This window comes from Rhea pennata, chromosome 8, assembly GCF_028389875.1.
Source record: "Rhea pennata isolate bPtePen1 chromosome 8, bPtePen1.pri, whole genome shotgun sequence".
Taxonomy (NCBI): domain Eukaryota; kingdom Metazoa; phylum Chordata; class Aves; order Rheiformes; family Rheidae; genus Rhea; species Rhea pennata.
Genome location: NC_084670.1, coordinates 37,835,795 through 37,854,667, shown reverse-complemented (window position 1 = coordinate 37,854,667; position 18,873 = coordinate 37,835,795). Strand labels below are relative to the sequence as shown.

Sequence of the window (18,873 nt, the reverse complement as noted above, 5' to 3'; positions counted from 1 at the left end):
GGAACACTTCCTAGCACAACTAAGCCAGCTATATCAACAGGGGTGCCATTTTCCTGGCCTTGGAACCTGCCAGCAGGGAAGAACTGAACAGGGATGTGATATTCAGTGTCAGGCTTGTAAAGAGGAGAAGCAGACTCCAGACTGGCAGTTAGGAGAGCAGACTTGGGCCTACTGGGGGGACTGGTAGAGGGGTCCCAATGGAGGCACCTCTGAAGGGCCTGGAGTGCTTGATAGTTGAGTCAGGAATGCTTTGCAAGAACACAAGTCTATGGCATTGGATGGGCTGCAGCTGAAAATGCTGAGAGAGCTGGCTGCTATCTTGCAAAGCCACTTTCTGTCATCTTTGAAAGCTATGGAGAGTCGAGGAGGCCCAAATGACTGGAAAAAGGCAAAGTGGCATCTATCTTCCACAGTGACAACCTGGGGAAGTATAGGCTGTTCAGCCTCGCTTTGATCAGGTGAGTGTCATGGAGTGAGTCCTCTCTGATCACAGTTCTGGGTCCATGAAGGAAAAGAAGGTGACTGGGTAGAGTCCATATAGGTTTAGCAAAGGTAAATCATGCCTCACCAACTGCATGGCCTTCTAGGTTAAAAGAACCGTATTGGTGAACCATCAGAGAGCAGTGAATATTAGCTAAGCTGAGCTTAGGAAGGCTTCTGACACTTTATCCCACAGGAAGCTTGCACACCAATTAGGTCTTCATGGTCTGAATGGGTAGACAGCCAAGTGGCCACATAATTGGATGATGAGGTTCAGAAGGTAGTGGTGAAGGGACAATACTCTTCCTGAAAAGTTATGGAGTAATAGAGTATCAGAGGCTCCTTCCTGGGACCTGTCCTGATTTACACCATGTCCCTGCACCTGGGACAGGCCTACACCCTGCAGAGATACAGGCTGGGAACTGAGTGTCCATGCAGCAGCTCTGCAGAAAAGGTCCTGAGGATTTTGGCAGACAGAAGGCAAAGTATGAGACAGGTGTGTGCCCAGGCAGCAGAGAAGGCCAACAGCAGCCTGGGCTGTATGAACAGGAGCATGGCCAGGAGGTCAAGGGAAGTGATTATCTCCTTCTCCTTGGACCTTTCTAGACAGAATTGCAATATTGCATCCATTGGCCCCCCAGGACAGGGGCTTTCCTGTACACGGAGGTCATCAAGAAGATAAAGATAGGTTCTTCATAACAGTGTGTGGCAGGATCAAGAGAAACAACAGCTATAGGCTGAAGCCAGAGAGAAAAAGGCTGAAGAGAAGCAGAAAACCTCTCTGCTGAGAGGATGTTCAAGCACTGGAATGCATTGTCCATCTTGTCATCTTGTTGGGCGCACCACAGGTCAGGGGGAGCCATCAACATACACATATTAACACTGCCACAGGACAGCTTCAGTCTGTGGGGAACTTAAGAAACGGAAGGTTTCAGCCAGCAGAAACCTCATCAAGTCTTACATAGAGAAGTGGCAAGTGCTGCACCTAGGAAAGAAAAGCCTGTGCATCAGGATACTTTGGGACATGTCCAGCTGAGGAGATGTTTCATCCAGAAGAAGGCCTGAGTGTTACGAGGGATGCCCTAGGAGCCATTGGTGCATGCTCCCTCCCTCAGAATAAGGCCAAAAGCCTATGGGGCTGCATTAGGATGAGCGTGGCCACCCAGACAAGGGGAATTATTATCCTCCTCAACTCAGCACGAGTGTGCCCCATTTGGGGGCTCTCAGGAGCTGTTCTTGGTAGTGGGAAGCAGCATGGAAGGGGAAAGACACACAAACTGCAGCTTGAGAAGTCCAGACTGAACAATAGGCTGAAGAAATATCACTCCAAGGGTAGTGCTGTGGTGCAAAATATCACCTGCAAAAGGTCAAAAAGTCTGTGATCAGCCCGTGGCTCTGTGTTTCAAGAAACAGCCAGCAAGGACAGAGAGACATCAGTAAGAGAGGGGAGAACCTGGAGTGAGAGCAAGGTGGGGAAGCAGGCTGGGAGTCTGCAGTCTCTAGGGACACAGGGACAGGTGTGAGACAGCACAGAATGGCCTGAGTTGGAAATGGCCAAGGGCCCTGGCAAGACTGAAGGGCCCTGATAGTACTGAGGTCTGTGTCTCCTTGGCTATGGTTGCTCTCTCTGCCACTAAGCCCAACTAGGAGACACCGGGGCCTTGTTGCCTCCCGGCACCCAGGGAGCCTTGGAGGAGTCATGCACTTGTCCTGCACTTGGTACTGCACACCACCACCCACACGCTGCCCCCAGGAAGAGCCATGGGCAATGTCCGAGGGAAAGGATCTCCTTTCCCAGGGATTCGGTGTCCGCTTCCCAGGCTTGGCCATTTTGCTTGATAAAACACATCAAGGGTTGGGAATCAGAGGTGTCGGCACATTTCCTTTGCCTGCCTGTAATCTGTGAGTACAATTTTCTGCTCTAATCAGCCCCCACAGAGTATTTGTGGATAACGATCCTCAGTGGGACCCATTAACACTTGACAAACCTTGGGCTTCACTTCTGACTTCTACTGCTGGAATATTTCTTCAGTCTCCTCTCAGGAGCTCAGTTACATCAACTCAGCAGCAAATGTACTGTGGGGCTCATTAAAATGCAAAAAGCCTGATGAACCATGTCCCCCACTATAATTTTCTTCAGGTATTGTAGGCTAATTGGAGAGATGTCAAGACTGTAGCTGAAAGATGGAGACTTCAATAATATACAAAAATTCCTACTTTTAAGGGTTTCTTTCAGGATTATTATATTAGAGCTTTCAGAATAAATGACAGCAACATTCTCCTGCTGAGATCCATCCAGTGTCTTCCCTAGGGAAGTCGGGACATGTAGGAAAAGCAATATCCTGGTGGTCAGACCCTGGGAGGACAATCTTCCTCCCCATGTCCCCAACACAGCCAGTGCACTCCTCAGCCTGGGACTGACATCACTCTTGGTAAAAGCTAACCTTATTCCACTGTAGCCTGCAACTGAGTGTTACAACTCATAGGTCCCAGTTCCCTCCTGCTTTACCTAGAGAACTAGCTGCAAATCAACGACTTTTTTATTGCAAAAACATAAAAAGAAAATAAAAAGAAACAAAATACGACAAAGTTTCATTAAAATAATTACACTCCTCAACACTCTACTAAGTTGCCTTCAATGAGGTTCACCTTTCACAAGAGGTAGCCTCACTAGAAATCTTTTGGACAGATAGGAAATCGGAGACACAATCAGAATTAATGACTTACCTAAAGGGACAGATTACTGAAAGATGGAATAAGCCTTAAACTCCCTGAAGGGCAAATCAGCAGCTCAGTACCTTTATGAATCAAGCATAAGAGGAGGAGAAAAACTGGAAAAAAGGGAAACTTAAAATGTCCAGCTAGGGTGCCAGAAGGAAAGCTGGACAAAATTCATGGAAAAGGGGAACACTTCCTCATATTTACCACCTGGTCTGGTCTGCCCCGTGGCTTTGGAGACTGGCAAGGACCAGCATCACAGGTAAAGCCCTCTGAATGATGTGTATTAAGGGCACATTTGCTCTTTTCTGGCATCTCATCTCCATCTCAAGCACTGCCTTTGCAGACCAAGAAACCTTGCTGGAATCTGGTTCGTGCTTCAGGGAAGAAGACCACATCCTGTCCCACACTGTTCTATATCCCACTTCTACAAAGAGAGTGACCCACAGTAGTTATCAGTTTTGAAGCTCACCAAAGCTACCCAAGGGGGAAAACAGTTTGCAAGCTCACTAAAAGCATGTCAGTGCCTAGTCACACTTTATTTTGTCATGTGGATACCATATGACTGATCCAGTCTTTGAAGGATGTCAACCTCCAATCCAACCCCAAAACCCCAGCTTCCTGCACAGGTCTGCCCAGTGCAGAGACTTGTTGGTGCAGGGACACAGACATGACCTCTCTAGTGCTTCATTTTAAATATTTCACAGCCTTTGGCACCATCTGGAGATGTTCCTGAAGGGTTTATTATTAATATTTGGAACTTATCTGGGGTGAGGGGAGGCAACTACTTTCCAGAATGTGAGGGGAAATCTCTCTTTTCTCTCCCCGGTTGTGCCATCTCCATGGGAATGACCTACTGAGCCCCCAGGTGACACGAGCTGAGGTCACAGTGGGTTGTGACACATCACAGGAAGGTCTTCCTGGTGCCATGGTGATGTCCTCACTTCCCTGAGAGGCCCAGGTGCTGCTTTGCACTGCTCTCACTCTCCCCACTGCTGCCCTTCAGAGCTGCTTCATGGCAAGCAGCAGGGACAGGAGGCAGCGGGAACACATTGCGACCACTCACTAACAGGCAGAGGAGCAGGGACGTGTTGGAGAGGAGTTTTGGGGGACCAGACAGAAAGAGCATCCTTCCTCCCTGCATTGAGAGGTGAGCTGAGGGCAAGGGAGCAAGCCAGATGGAGGCTCCTGCACTGACACTATCAGCTTGGACACCAGCTGTTTATTCCCGAGTCTCCTATGCTCTGCACGAAGGGTAAGGGCTGCAGGGGCTCCTTCCTGACATGTCGCACAGAGACTGTTAACTGCGAAAATGGCTGTGGGCCCTGATCTGTGGGGTGAGTGGACAGAGTGGGGAAGCTGCCACAAGAGCCCTGCCTGAGGGTGCTGCCTGGTTCAGGGGAGAATGTGGCAGCCAGGACTGCTGGGTCCTGGGACTGGGGCTGCCCTGAGCCCCAAGGCTCCTGAGCTCCTGGGGCTCCTCAGCCCTTTGGAGTGACCCTCTGGGGCCCAGCCCAGCCCCACACAGAGCAGCCCCTGCCTGGCCATGACCTGGAACACCACAAGGGCTGCGAGCCCCAGGGCTGCTGTGGGGAGGGGCCCGGGCAGCAGAGGTGAGAGGACACAGCCCTGCCCTGCCCTGGGGGCAGCAGCACGCTGCCCGTGGGCTCCAGCGCCCCAGCCATGACCAGGGCCCCCACACCAGCACCAGGGCTGGCACCAGCACAGGCCCCAGGGCTTCCTCCCACGCCTGGCATGGACACAGGGTGCAGGGCAGCGAGGAGCCCCGTGGGGCCCCTGCGGCAGAGCCCAGCCCTACAGGGCAGCGACCGGGCCCCAGGGCCCCGCACTGCCCGGGCACCTGACGCCGGGCTGCCCCGAGGTCCTGCCGCACCCCGCGATGCTGCCCACAAGATGGCGCCGTCCCGCGCGGGGGGGGGGGGGGGGGGGCAGGGCTGCCGCGGGGTGACACAGGGGGCGGTAGTGTTGCCATGGCAGCGCCCCGGGTCTGCAAGGGCAGGGGGCGGGGATTGCTCTGACTGATGGCTCTTGACAGCCAATCGGAGCGCAGCCTGTGGCTCAGCCCTGTGGAAGGAACCAGACGCCTGTGCTGTGGGGCTGCTTCTCCCTCTGCCTGGGACATGAGGCCCTGCTGCCTTCAGCCCTGTGGTTGCTGCTCCTGTGCGATGCTGCTGTCAGGAAATGCTCCCCAGAATCACTTGCAGGCCTTTCCCCAGCTCCTGTGACAGGCACATGGCTGTGGTGGTGACTGTGATCTCTTTGTGAGTCCCTGATGGACCAGCGTCAACCTCAGGGCTGTAAACGCAGGCCTGGAGTCTGATTTGGGGCTTCTTCCTCAGGACAGGCTTGCACCCCTGCACCAGTCTCTGAGGGAGTCCAGGTAGAATTTTTATGCTGCTAAATGGATTAAGAGCAGGTGTGAGCAGTGAGAATGGCAATGTCTGATTTCCAGTGTCTGTGTGCTGCAGAAAACTCTGCCCCATCAAAACACCAGGGGGCTTCTGAGATTTTTCTCCAAGATGTGGATGATATCTCTGAGGGTTGATGTGTCCTGAGGGTCCCCTAGCTGCAGCCATGGCTGGTCGTGTGCCCTGTGTCCCCGATGTACAGCTGCATGTTGGGTGGCAGCCCTCTGTGAGGTGAGGAGCAGGCGTGTGGTGTGTCAGAGTGGTGGGGTACCTTGTGATGGGGACAGATGATACCCTGGTATCTTGGTGCTGATCACAGGAGGAGGTGTCTGGAGAGAGCAGTGCTCTTTGTGAGGAGTGCCTTAGGCTGAGGGGATGAGGATCACTGTGTGGTGAGGAGGTGGCTTGGCTTGCAGGACCCAGGTGCCTTGATGATGTGAGGCAGGGATGGTGGCAGCCTGCTGCCTTCTCTGCAATGAGGTTCAGGCCTTGTGTTTCCTCAGCTCTTGCCAGGATGTGCAGGCAGGATGCTGCCTAAAGGGCAGGGAGTGTTTCTGCTTGCTCTGAAGTGTGAACCAAGACTGCTTTTTCCCTTTCTGCTCGCTTGCTTTTCTTCATGAGAGCTTTCCCTTGCAGTGGTATTTGCTGAGAGAGGAAAGGGCCATGTGTGTTGCTCATTGCTGGCTGGGCATTAGTGTACTGGAAGCTCCTTGGAGGAGTGAAAGCTTTGCAGAGAGAGGGACTTTGTATACAGGTAAGTATGTTCCTAGGAGATGAATTGGAAGGTGCTGCTCCCTTGCTGTGCCAGATCTCCCTAGACAAGGAGTCCCTTTGAGTAGGCGAGCCAAGCAAGAGTGCCCTGCGAGGGCTGCACCTCTCCTCCTCCCAGCTGCAGTCTCTGAATTCCCCATCATCCTGCTGTCTGTGCTGCAGCACGGACACAAGAGAGCAGCCCACGTGCAGGCATGAGTGTGCTAGGTGTGGTGGTGTTAGGTGCTGACACTGCTGACATGGGCAAGGCGCTGTGTTTTCTCCTGAGGCTTGGATGGGTGTGAGGAGCCCCACTTAGCTCTAGATGCATTGCTGCAAGTTCCTGGAGCCAAGGGAGGTGTGGTGAGCACAGCCGTCATCCAGGGAGGCTGCTGTCTTTTGGTCAGGCACTGAGGACCTTGTGTGCTTGAAGCCCTTGACCCTTGGTGTTTTCTACTTGAGCACTTTTAGAGTTGCCCCTCCTTTTTTGAGGAAGAGTCCCAGAGCTTTCTCAGTGTAACCACTCTTGTTTTCGGTCTCGTCCCTGCTGAGGCCTGAGGGGATAGTCTCCCTGCAGTGCTGAGAAGTCAGGGTGCCCATGAGTGGAGCCCTGAGGGTCAAATACTTTGTAAGAGAGGAAAGAGAAATGGTCCTTCCTCCAGCCTGCCCCCTCAGCTGGTTTAGAGGACACTGCCTTGCACCAAAAATGGGTAAAAACAAGCTTGGCTCTCCCACACCTGCTGTGAGGCATGTCGGGAGGCAGCATGTCACAGTGTGGTGGGTGCCCTGTGGTGGGGATGGGGGCCTAGTGTGTTGGTGCTGGGTGCAGGAGGAGGTGTCTGGAGAGAGCAGTGCTATGGGAGCCCTGCCAGGCTGGGAGAAAGGAGCACTGCAAGGTGAGGACCTGACTGCACTCCCAGGGACCAGTGTGCCATCACGGTGTCCTTCCTGGGGATGTGGTGTGGGGATTGTTGGTGACCGTGTTCCCTCCTTGGAGCATCCCCGTATGACCCAGAGGTGCTCACTGTTTGCTGATGCCTTAATGACTTTCCGTTGAATCCGGACACTCATTGCATCTTCCCATTGGAGGCCCTAAGCCATTCGAGTCCTTCAGAGAGATGGGGAGTTACTCAAATGAGTCAGAGCCATTTCTCCTCTTTGTGGCTGCCCAGACCTTACAGATAGCGGGGTGCCAACTCACAGGAAGCTGGGCCTCTTGGGGTGATGGGTGGCTTTGAGGAGCCTGTCTTTGGTCAGTGCTCAAGGTGGCAGCTCCAAAGCCACTGGTCCCTTGGGAATGCAGTCCCAAAATAGCAAATGTATTGAGCCTGCAATGGTGGAGGACCTGTGGAGGTGGGGGTCCAGCAGCCTGATCAAGGCATGGCCCAGAGGGTGAGGATGCTCCAGTCCTTGTCCCATCAAGTTCTGAATATCTCCAAGGATGGAGATTCACAATCTCTCTGGGCCTTCTCTTGCCTGGGCTGAACATACCCAGCTCTTCCAGCCTCTCCTTATCTGCCCCATGCTTCAGCCCCTGACCGTTTTGGTGTCCTTGTGCTGGACTTCCTCCTGTGTGTCAGTGCCTTTCTGGAACTGGGAAGCTCAGACAAGACCAAGCATCCAAAAAAGGGTCTTAGTTTTGCCCAAACCAGGAGTCCAGTGTCTCCAAGGACCCGACTGTCTGTGCTCTGATGATTCTTCAGTTCAGTACAGAGGGGAGACATTTGCCCTGGGCTGCTGTGACTATGTAAGGCCAGCAGAACTGATGATAACTCTCCAATTCTTTCTTTTTAGGTTGCTCCACTCATGTAGGCTCCAAGTGCAGTTCTAGTGCCCGCATGGCTGGAGGGAGGATGCCAGGGTGCATCCCTGTAGCTGTCAACATCTTTGCCAAGATCATGACCCTCTGAAAGCAGCTGCAAGTGAGTGAGGTGAGGCTACATATGGATGTGAAGGCTCCCCTCAATGCACCTGGCTGGCATGGGTGACAGGGTGTGAGTTCACCTCCTGGTACCTCTGCTCTCCTTCTGCTTCCTCACGCCACAAATGCTATTACTACTGGCCTGCTCAGCAAATGCTGTTGTGCCCCCTCTTTTCCTATGGGGCCTATAAAATGACCAGTAAGATGAATTAAAAGACTCTTCTCATGAAGTGCAGCATCTCTTGAAGGCCTGTGTCTAAGTGCCTGAAAGCCTCCTGTGTGTGGGCTGAGGAAGTCTCACAGTGCTTTGACTTCTCACCCTGCAACGGATGAAGATGTGCCTGGTGCCAGGCAGCCTGTGGCACCAAGGCATCAGCCAGTGCCCCACAAACCCAGGTGCAGAGCCAGGTCTCCTGCTCCAGAGGCTGTGCCCCCAGGGCAGCTGGCATTTCAGCAGAGCTCCAGTCTGGGGCGGTCTCCTTGCTGGGGTCTGAGTTCAAAGACTCTGCATCCTTTCTCCCTTCACAGAGCCTCCCTGTCCAACTAATGAAAGGAAAGGGACAGAGGTTGCTTTGTGCTCAGGAGACCTGCAGGACCACCAAGCATTTCTGAGTTGTGTCTGTAACTTCAGCATTACAAAACAAATCCCCTAACCGTTGTCCCCAGGTGGAGGTTCATGGCATGGTGGGGTCCAGGGACGAGGCAGCAGTCTGCTGTGCCCACAGGGAGCAGCCTCCTTCCCTCCAAAAGCAGCAGCATTGCCCAAGGAGCCAGCTGTGGCCCTGGTCTTGTGCTCAGGTTTTTCCACACGCCTTGTGAGCCCAGAGTGCCTTGGCCACCTTCTGGTGTCACCACAAGAGCTTTCGTGTGTGTCTGGGCTGAGGAGCCAAGGGAAGGCAGTGAGCAGAGCAGTGCCTGGGGAGTGTGCATGTGGCGAATGTCCTGCATCCTGAAAGGAAAGGCTCTGGGGATTTGTCCTGCTCATGGCTTTGGTGTGGTGATCCAAAGAGCTGTGCAGACAGGCAGACTCATGGCTGTTTCTGACAGATGACCAGTTGTCTTTAAGTTCCTGTTGATTTTTCCTGCCTTGAGGACACACCCTGGGAAACTGCTAGTCCCCTGCTGCTGCATAGACCTGTCCCAATGGCTCTTGTGCCTGGAGAGAGTTTGTTGCTAGCATTTTATGGAAGCTGCTCTGTCCCCCCTCTCCTGCTCTCTCTGACGAGAGGGAGAGGAAGCAACAGCCATATGGCTGCAGGTGGGGGAAAGCCTCACTTGTCTCCCATGGGAGCAATCAGTGGGCTGCTCACCTTCCGCACTGGGGAGAAGTGGTGAGAGACGTGCCACCCAAGACACACAGCTGTAAGCAGTCGGTTCCCGAGAGACCTGGGAGCACAGATGTCCGACTGTTATCTCTGAAGTACAAATAAAGAGTTTAAGACATGCAGTCACATTTGGCCATTCCAGCGTGTCCAGCTTCCCTGACTACTTCATACACCAGCAGGAGGTGGCAGGCCATGAAAGCTGCCAGGCCAAACATGGCTGGGATGCTGAGAGTGACTTTTTTTCCCCTGGTGTGCCTGATAGGTCAGTTAAAGGCACATGTATGATATGTGTGCCCGTAAAGTCACTCGGGACTATGTTAATGACAGGTCAGTAGAAGGCACGTTCCTTGGATGTTGCTTGTGAGGTCACTTTGTTCTCTGGGGATGATCGACCATCAGCAGGCTCTTGGTTGGTGCAGGTTCTTGTGATGTCACCTCTGTGTATTCTCCAATTAAGCAGAAAACTGATCAATAGCTTCAGTGTGGGCTTTGAGGTCCTTTCTGCTTGAGTGCCTGATAGGTCAGTAGCAGGCTCATGGGGAGGATGGGTGCTTGTGAGGTCCCTTTATCCTCAGTACCTGATAGGCGAGCTGCAGGCACCTGGCTTGGATGCTGACTGTGAGGTGACTTCTGCCTCAGCACCTCATGGGCCAGGGAGAGGCACCTACCTGCTGTTTGTGCAGATTGGGAGGTGCTTCTGCCTCAGTCCATGATTGGCCAGCAGGAGGCACATGGCTTCGAGATCAAGTGTGAGCTCAGTGGTGCCTCTGTGTGGGATAGGCCAGTAGCAGGCACATTGCTGCTGCTGCCACTTGCGAGGTCAATGGTGACTCAGTAGCTGATAGGGCAATTGCAGGGACACGGCTTCAGGGCTTAATTTATGGCCCCTTTTCAATCCATACTGGTAGGCCAGCATCAGGCACATTACTGCTGGCTGTCTCAGTGAGGATGTTGTGCCTGAGAACCCGAGAGAGCAGCCACATGCACGTGTCTTTGGAGATGATGCTGAGGTCATTGTGCCTCAAGATGTGCTAGACCAGGAGCAGGCACCTTGCTGCTGTTTGTTCTTGTGGGGTCCTTTCTTCCTCAGCCCCTTGCTGGCCAGCACAGGCATATTGGTGCAGTTAACGCTCGTAAAGCCACTTCTGCCTCAGTCCCTGATGGACTGGGAGCGGTCACATGGCTTTGATGCAGGTGGTGAGATCACTTGTGCCTGTGGCCCTGGTAGGTCAGTGCCAGGCCCATGGCTGCTGTTTGTGCTTGTGAGGTCACTTCAACCTCAGTACCTGGTAGGCCAGCAGGAGGCACATGGCTGTGACACACCAATGGAGGAACATTCGGGAGTCTTTCAGATTCCAGAATTAGTCACACTGAGCTTGAGAGAAATTGTGTGTCAAGTACAGGAGTTCATTAGAGATAAGTGATTCTGCCCATATGACCCATGTTACCCACCAGTAACAGTTTTCCCCAGACTGTTCTCATCCTTTGGTTGGAATTGAGTCTGGCAAGGGATGTTAAGGACAATAGGAAGGGCTTCTTCAAATACATCAGTAGCAAGAGGAGGCCTGGGGAAAATGTGGGCCCACTGCCGAATGGGGCAGGGACCCTGGTGACAAAGGCTTCAGAGAAGGCAGAATTACTGAATGCCTTCTTTGCTTTAGTCTTCACTGCTAAGGGCAGCCCTCAAGAATCCCAGAGCCTGGATGTAAGGGAGAAAGTCTGGAGAAAGACTTTCCTTTGGTCAAGGAGGATCAGGTTAGCGATCTTTTGGCCAAACCTGACATCCACAACTCCGTGGGTCCTGCAGGGATGCAACCATGGATACTGAGGAAGCTGGCGGACGTTGTTGCCAGGCCACTCTCCATCATCTCTGAAAGGTTGTGGAGAACTGGAGAGGTGCCGGAGGCCTGGAAGAAAGCCAATGTTACTCCAGTCTTCAGAAAGGGCAAGAAGGAGGACCAAGGCAACTATAGGCCAGACAGCCTCACCTCCATCCCTGGAAAGGTGAAGGAACAGCTCATTCTGGATGTCATCTCCAAGCATATGGAAGAGAAGAAGGTGGTCAGGAGTAGCCAGCATGGATTCCGCAAGGGGAAATCCTGCTTAACGAATCTGATAGCCTTCTATGATGGCATGACTGGCTGGGTAGATGAGGGGAGATCAGTGGACGTTGTATACCTTGACTTCAGCAAGGCTTTTGACGCTGTCTCCCATAACATCCTCCTAGAGAAGCTCAGGAAGTGTGAGTTAGATGAGCGGAAAGTGAGATGGATTGAGAACTGGCTGAAAGGCAGAGCTCAGAGGGTTGTCACCAGTGGTGCAGAGTCTAGTTGGAGGCCTGTAGTTAGTGGAGTTCCCCAGGGCTCAGGACTGGGTCCCATCCTGCTCAACTTATTCGTCAGTGACCTGGACGAAGGGACAGAGTGCCTCCTCAGCCAGTTTGCTGATGCTACCAAGCTGGGAGGAGTGGCTGATCCACCTGAGGGCTGTGCTGCCATTCAGAGAGACCTGGACAGGCTGGAGAGCTGGGTGGAGAGGAACCTCCTGAGGTTCAAGAAGGGCAAGTGCAGAGTCCTGCTCCTAGCGGGGAATAACTGCTTGCACCAATACAGGCTGGGGGTTGACGTTCTGGAGAGCAGCTCTGCAGAGAAGTACCTGGGAGTGCTGGTGGACAAGCAGTTGACCATGAGCCAGCAGTGTGAACTTGTGGCTAGGATGGCCAATGGTCTCCTGGGGTGCATTAGGAAGAGTGTTTCCCGCAGGTCGATGGAGGTGATTCTGCCACTCTACTCAGCCCTGGTGAGGCCACATCTTGAGTACTGCGTCCAGTTCTGGGCTCCCCAGGACAAGAGGGACATGGAGCTTCTGGAGAAAGTCCAGCGTAGGGCTATGAAGATGATCAGAGGGCTGGATCATCTGCCCTATGAGGAATGGCTGCGAGAGCTGGGCCTGTTTAACCTGGGGAAGAGAAGACTGAGGGGGGATCTTATCAATGTGTATAAGTACCTGAAGGGAGGGTGTCAAGTGGATGGAGCTAAACTCTTTTCAGTGATCCCATGTGACAGGAGAAGAGGCAATGGGTACAAACTGAACCACTGGAAGTTCTGCCTGAACATGAGGGGGAATTTCCTTCCTGTGAGAGTGACAGAGCAGTGGAACAGGTTGCCCAGGGAGGTTGTGGTGTCTCCTTCTCTGGAGATATTCAAGACCTGCCTGGATGCAACCCTGTCTAACACGCTGTAGGTGACCCTGCTTGAGCAGGGAGGTTGGACTGGTGATCTCCAGAGATCCCTTCCAACCTCAACCATTCTGTGATTCGGTGGTTCTGTTTGGAGGCTATTTCTGGACATTGCCATGCCCCGACATCCCCTCCTGCTCCTGGCGTGAGGTTCCAGGAAGGTCTCTGGGAGAGCAGTGTGTTTAGCCTTTGCCTTGGAAATCAGGTGTGAGCTCCCTCTTTAGCCAAGCTTGACTCTAGATATGTCCACTGACTTTACAAATTGATCATACGGAGCATTCTTGTGCTTGATAGGCACTTAATTACTGCCAGCCTTTCTGGGCTCTTCTACTCTTCAGAGATGCCTCCCTTGTCCATCACACGTAAGAGCTCTGTACATCCAAGCTATCCAATCTCCCATAGGGCATCCCTCTCCTCATCTTCCCTGGTGGCCTCTGCTGAAGAACTTGCACCCTGCCTGTGAAGGACTCCAGTCATGCAATTGATCCCACCACATTTCTGTGATTCTAACTGTGTGGCACTCCTGTGAAACCTTGTGCGTCTCCACTTGCTCCTGGTTGCACCCCAGGCTGCATATGTTTGTGTATATCTGGGCTACTGCGCATCTGTACAGAGCTAACTGAAGATTTGTCCCAGGAAACATGTCACCAAGGACCATATGTATGGAAAGGCTTTGACTACAGGTGGTGACATCACAGCATGGATAGCGGGTTCCAATGTAATGGTGAAAGGAGGTTCCCACTAAGAGAGCAGACCTTACAGTGCCCAAGGCCAGGGAGAAACGGAGCTGGGCTGCCCAGTACTGACAGGGGAGGGATTGGCTGCCTGAGCTGACTCTGTGGCACCTTGGTGCCTGTGACAGACTTGAAACAATCTCCAGGCAGGACAAGGTGCCACTGAAGAAGTCCCTGAGGCCTGATTTGAAAATGCAGATATTCGAGTGGAGACCTTGATGTGATGTGCCTCCCATTTGTGCAGCACGCTTGGACGTAGACAGTAGAGACTGTACCTAAAGGCAGTGGTGGGATTCAGTTGTTTAGGCACATAGGGAAAACCCAAGATGCCCTGAGGCACTTGCCAGCAAAATCTCCAAGGGAGCATAATTTTCCTGTAGGTCTCATCCTGTAACTACTAGAGACCTGTAGTTTTGCTGGATACCCCAGGCATCCGACGTGGCCCTGGCAGCCTATTTCTATGTCATTAAATCAGGTGTCTGCACTGAATTACGTGAGCTGTTTGTGTTTGTAACATTGGGATCTTCATATGTCTGAGCTTCAGAGTGAGTGGAACACTAGTTGTAGTAGGCATCTACTGTCATTTGAGATGGTCAAGGAAATTCCCCTCCTGGCCCCTATCTGATGGTCCATAAGGATGTGGGTCTCCCAGTTGCTCCATTGGAGCAAACAGACAGTGCACATGCCTGGGACCACCTCTGACTCTTCCAGTGTCACCAGGTGTTTGTGTGTGAGCAGCAGACTCGTACACTCCATCTATGGTGATTATAATGGAGCTTAGACAACGAGCAACCATGCAAACATTCTCTGTTGTGCCCACTACAGCTTGGGCAAGGGGAATCCCACCTCCTGTGTGTTTATTCAGTTTACAGTAGGGAGCTGAATTCTGCTGCAGCCCAGGGCCTTCTAAATGGGCATGCAATGCCCAGATTGTGTCATCTGAATGAAAACCTGAGGCATGTCAATGCTCATGTCAAAGGGCTGTCCTGTCCTAGACATGAGACCAAGATGTCCTGCCTAATTAAGACATGGGAATATTGATATCCAGGGTGGAATATTTCCACCTCTTGTAGATAACCATCCTCTGATGAAACAACTGACAAAGCTGTAACTGGTCTCTCTGTGTTGTTTAGAGAGGGACCAAAGGTGATTATTTTGCTTTACCTCTGTGAACATTTCCCTGGAGGAGGGAGCCCAAGGGACAGAGAAAATCATGCCTTCAGCTGGGCCTCTCTTCCTGGGTGGGGATGGAGGTAGCTCATGGCAACCTGGCAGCACTGCCCAGAGACAACTCTGTGCAGGATTAGATCCTCTGCAAAGAGCAGTAGGGCTCCGGGTACTGCCTGCTGATGATGACATGAGATGAGACGAGACATGACAGAGAGAAGTGACTGGCCGTGTGGAGTGGGAGGATGGAGGAGAGCTCCTTGCAGAAGAAATCTTCCCAACCCTTGACACAGTAAGTCTCTGGCTGCAGGGCAATGCTACGGAGGTTCCTGGAAGGGCCTTCTAAACCCATTGCATCCCTTAACTTACAGATTTTTTTAAGGATCACTCTGCTTTTTAGAGGAGGGTGGGATGCTTCAGAGCAGACATCCCCTGCCACACTGCCACAGGGACAGGGCATGCTGCTGCTTTCTCCGAAGGATAGCTGCAGGGCTGTGAAGCTGGGATATGCACCCAGGTGTGCCCAGGGCTGTGATTCAGAGTAGTGTCCCTGCACTGCAGACGAAAGTGAAAAAAAAAAAAAAAAGGAAGGAGGTTTCCTTCCAGGGCTTTCAGTTTCCTAATTTTGAGAGGAAGAAAAGGGGAAAGTCTTTCTCTTTTGGCAATGAACTGGGATTCACAAATCTTTCAGAGATCAACAGGTCTATGAGAAAGATCATCAAACCCCTTCAACTCCACTTCCCGCTACAGCAGCACCAGCAGTAACTCTATGGACTTATCAGAGCTTTTGTAACCTACTCCTTAAGACCTGCTTGCACAGAGATTCCCTTGGTGAGTGTCCCATCCTGGGAGGTTTCTGCAAGTCAGAACAGGGTGGGACAGGGTCTGTGAGCACTGACAGGTAAAAAATTTTGGGTCAGAGGGAGCTTGAGGTGGCAGTAACAGCTGCAGGCAGTAGAGATGAGCAGCCAATGAGAGGGAACTGCAAACAGAATCATCATGGGAGGATGGATTTTGGCAAGTCATGATATGTCCCTCTGATGCAGACACCTTTCTCTGAGCAAGCCTCCAATGTCTCCCCTCCCTCCCAGAAGAGCCTCTGCCCTGACAGCCATGGGGTCCAGGGTATAAGCCCCCTCCTCTGCAACCAGACCTCTGGCAGATGAGAGGGGTATCTCTCTTCTGCCACAAGCCCATTTCATGCTGCCCCACAAAGGGGTGGAGATCCACTGCCCTGCCATGTTGCCGTCAGTGAGGTGGCATGCCCAGCCGGGCAAGGTGAAGCCTTGCCTGCCTTCCCATCTGCCTCTCTCCCCTTGCCTCCCTTGGCAGCAGGATCATGTTGTTGCTCCTTGTTTCCCCTCCATGATGGTCCTGTTCTTGCTTTTGGGCTTTCTGGGGTTGGGAATTTTCAGCTGCAGTTTAAACGATGATGCTGCAAGTCAGGAACAGAGGGGTCTGCTTGGGAGTGAGGTGTCCCCAGGCCCCTGCTAATCTGTGGAGCTCCAGAAAAAGGAGTCTGTGGGGTTGGAAAATGAACTGACTCTCCCTTAAGGAGAGCCCATCTCCAGTCCTAAGAGTCATTTGACTGTTTCCTTATAGTGTCCTGCCAGGCTACAAGCTGCCCTATAGAAAGGCTCTTCTGTCTCATATCATTGCTGTGATATCTGAGAGCCCCATGCAGAAGGTGCAGAGATGCTGGCAGTATGGAGATGGTGGTGGGAGGCTGCAAATGAGCAGCTGAAAAGAGCCTTGTTTGTCCTTGGCTAGAAGGGGAGTGTGGAGAGCTCCCTCAGGTGCCTGGAGAAAGGGAGGAAAATTTGGAAACCTGCACTTTGAAACAGGACTCCTCTGCTCTCAGCAGGGGCTGGCTACTTTTTAGAGTAACATCATCCTCCAGCTCAAATGGGCAGGAGCACAGGAGGGCAGGGAATGAGACTAACAGACAGGCGAGATGTCCCCTCTCGGCACCAAGTGCCAGTGGATGCTTTCCTCTCAGGACTCACAGTGGAAATGCCGAGGATTTCTGCTCTTAAGGAGCACTCCTCAGGGGTGACAGGGGCATCTCAAAGAAAATAAACAATATTAAGAAAATCCCTGAAACTCATTTCTGTAACCATCATTCTTGAGAAGTGATGTGAAGATGCTGAAAAGCCGTGACACAAGATGAGTGGATTTCATTTGACAGAAACTGAGTGTCAGAGCTACTCACAAATAGAGATGCAATGTTAGATTTTTAATAACAAATGTAAATATTTATTAACTTCTTTTTATTTGTTTTGTTTTTTTTTTTAAGTCTCTCCTAACTTGTCCCTGTCTTTTCCTCCTTGGACAGCCCCCCCCATGCCCAGTAGGAGCTGATGTACAACGGCAGCTCCTTCAACGAGTTCCTCCTTCTGGCATTTACAGACACACGAGAGCTGCAGCTCTTGCACTTCTCACTCTTCCTGGGCACCTACCTGGCTGCCCTCCTGGGCAACGGCCTCATCATCACAGCAGTAACCTGTGACCACCACCTGCACACCCCCATGTACTTCTTCCTCCTCAACCTCTCCGTTCTGGACCTTGGCACCATCTCCACCACTGTCCCCAAATCCATGGTCAATTCCCTGTGGGACACCAGAGACATTTCCTACTTGGGATGTGCTGCTCAAGTCTTTTTCTTTATTTTCTTATGTTCAACAGAGTATTCTCTTCTCACAGTCATGGCCTATGACCGCTATGTTGCCATTTGCAAACCCCTGCACTACAACATAATCATGGGCAGCAGAGCCTGTGTCAAAACGGCAGCAGCTGCCTGGGCCAGTGGTTTTCTCAGTGCAGCCCTGCACACTGCCAACACATTTTCCATACCTCTCTGCCAAGGCAACACAGTGGACCAGTTCTTCTGTGAGATCCCTCAGATCCTCAGGCTCTCCTGCTCAGACTCCTACCTTACAGAAGTTGGGCTTATCGTGATTACTGCCTGTTTAGGCTGAGGGTGTTTTGTTTTCATCATGGTGTCCTACATGCAGGTCTTCACTGCTGTGCTGAGGATGCCCTCTGAGCAGGGCCGGCACAAAGCTTTTTCCATGTGCCTCCCGCACCTGGCTGTGGTCTCCCTGTTTGTCAGCACAATATTTTTTGCTCACTTGAAGCCACTCTCCCTCTCCTCCCCAGCTCTGGATCTGGTGGTGGCTGTTCTGTACGTGGTGGTGCCTCCAACAGTGAACCCCCTCATCTACAGCATGAGGAACAAGGAGCTCAAGGATGCACTGAGGAAACTCATCCAATGGGTACAACGTCAGCACCAATAACTGTCCCATGTGCATTCACTCACTAGGATGTCTAGAATCAAGGCTGTGTGTTGTGCATTTCTTTCTTGTCTCTTTTGCATCCATGTTAAAAACAAACAAAAAATTCAGTTCATACTCCATCTCCCCAGAAATCTCTCATTTGAATTGGACCTAGAGATTATGTTAAAGCAGGAAGCCCGGCTTCTCTCTTCATCAGCACTGATGGAGGTGTTGTCCCAAAACTGGGTGCTGTTACCCGGTGTGCAAGCAACACTGGGTCGAGATACTTGTTTATTTCATTTCTGCACAGAGATGGGTGCTAGGTGGTAGATCCACAAAGGTAGCACACCTTCTCCCTTTCTCTTTCTTTAGTTACACACACTTTTCAGGGAGTGCTTTATATATATTTTTTCTATTGGTTACAGTTTTATTACATCACATATTCACTCTGCATTTGTGCTTTAACATTCCTGTTCATTAGTTAAGAAGCAGAGAAGAAGGTGGTAACATCATTATCATGTCATTTCCGTCTCATTATTCATTTAAGGGTGTGTAGTTTAATATGTTAATAAGCTTTAATGAACTTCTAGGTTACTCTGGGTTGTTCTGCTGTTTTTGTCTTGTCGACTCCTCACATTCTTCAAAATCTTGTGGTTTTCTCAAGATTATTCTGCTGGAGCTGGTTGCCCTTTGCAAGACTGTTTTACAATATCCTCTCTCCCTTGTCCTTGAGTCTTGTTAAGTATATGAGGGTTTCATCAGTATAACTCTAACAGAGGAACCTCACAGCCTGCAGGGCTGAGCTCGCTTGGATGCCCCCAGTGCAATGAGAGGAG

At 51.8% G+C, this 18,873-nt stretch overlaps 1 pseudogene; it reads left to right on the top strand.

Annotated features, from left to right (window-relative positions):
- Positions 1–17,122: 17,122 nt before the first annotated feature.
- On the top strand, positions 17,123–18,058 carry LOC134143763 (olfactory receptor 14A16-like; annotated as a pseudogene).
- Positions 18,059–18,873: the final 815 nt, after the last annotated feature.